This window comes from Gymnogyps californianus, chromosome 6, assembly GCF_018139145.2.
Source record: "Gymnogyps californianus isolate 813 chromosome 6, ASM1813914v2, whole genome shotgun sequence".
In the NCBI taxonomy this organism is placed as follows: Eukaryota; Metazoa; Chordata; class Aves; order Accipitriformes; family Cathartidae; genus Gymnogyps; species Gymnogyps californianus.
The window spans coordinates 12,051,839-12,052,575 of NC_059476.1; positions in this window are offsets into that span (position 1 = coordinate 12,051,839).

Sequence of the window (737 nt, forward strand, 5' to 3'; positions counted from 1 at the left end):
GTTCAGTGGGGAGCAAGGGTGCTTGCAGATGAAAACCTATCAGACAGCTTTATTCTTCTGCTTCATTGGAAGTGCCCTAGAGTAAATGCAGCATACAGGTTCACTGTTTCTCACTGTGCTATTTGAAGTTATATAAGGTACTGTTTATTTTATTTTTATATACACACTATTGCAACACCAACTGATTTTGTTTTTACAACTGCTTTGCTATCTAAGAAATATATGGTTCATGGTGAAACCTTAAGTTTTCCAGAATAACACATCAAATTATTCAATACCCCTTTGCCAAAAGCCTAGACAGCAGGAAGAGATTCACATTTTGACTGGTGACTGTCACTTGGCTCAAGTTATGCTGGTCTCTCAGGCTGAAGGGGTATGATGGAGGAACTGTGACACTGGCCAGGGTGCCAGGTAAAAGAGGGGGGCTGTGATCTGTCTTGATACAGCTCTAGGGTCTTTTCAGACTTCTCAGTATCTTCTGACACTTGCATTTTTTTCAGTTCAATAACCAGAACACTATGAATTTGGACAAGCACAGATTTGGGGTGGTTTTCTGCTGGCACTGGCAATGTTGAAAAAACGGGGGAAAAAAAGAAGTAGAATGGCTTGAAAGAATTGCTTTGTCTCATACTTCTGAAATATGCAGCTCCAATATGACCAAACAGTATTTACTCCATCTCAGTGGAATCCTCTAAAGAAAAACCATATAAACCAAAAACTTAATGTATACAAGCTAC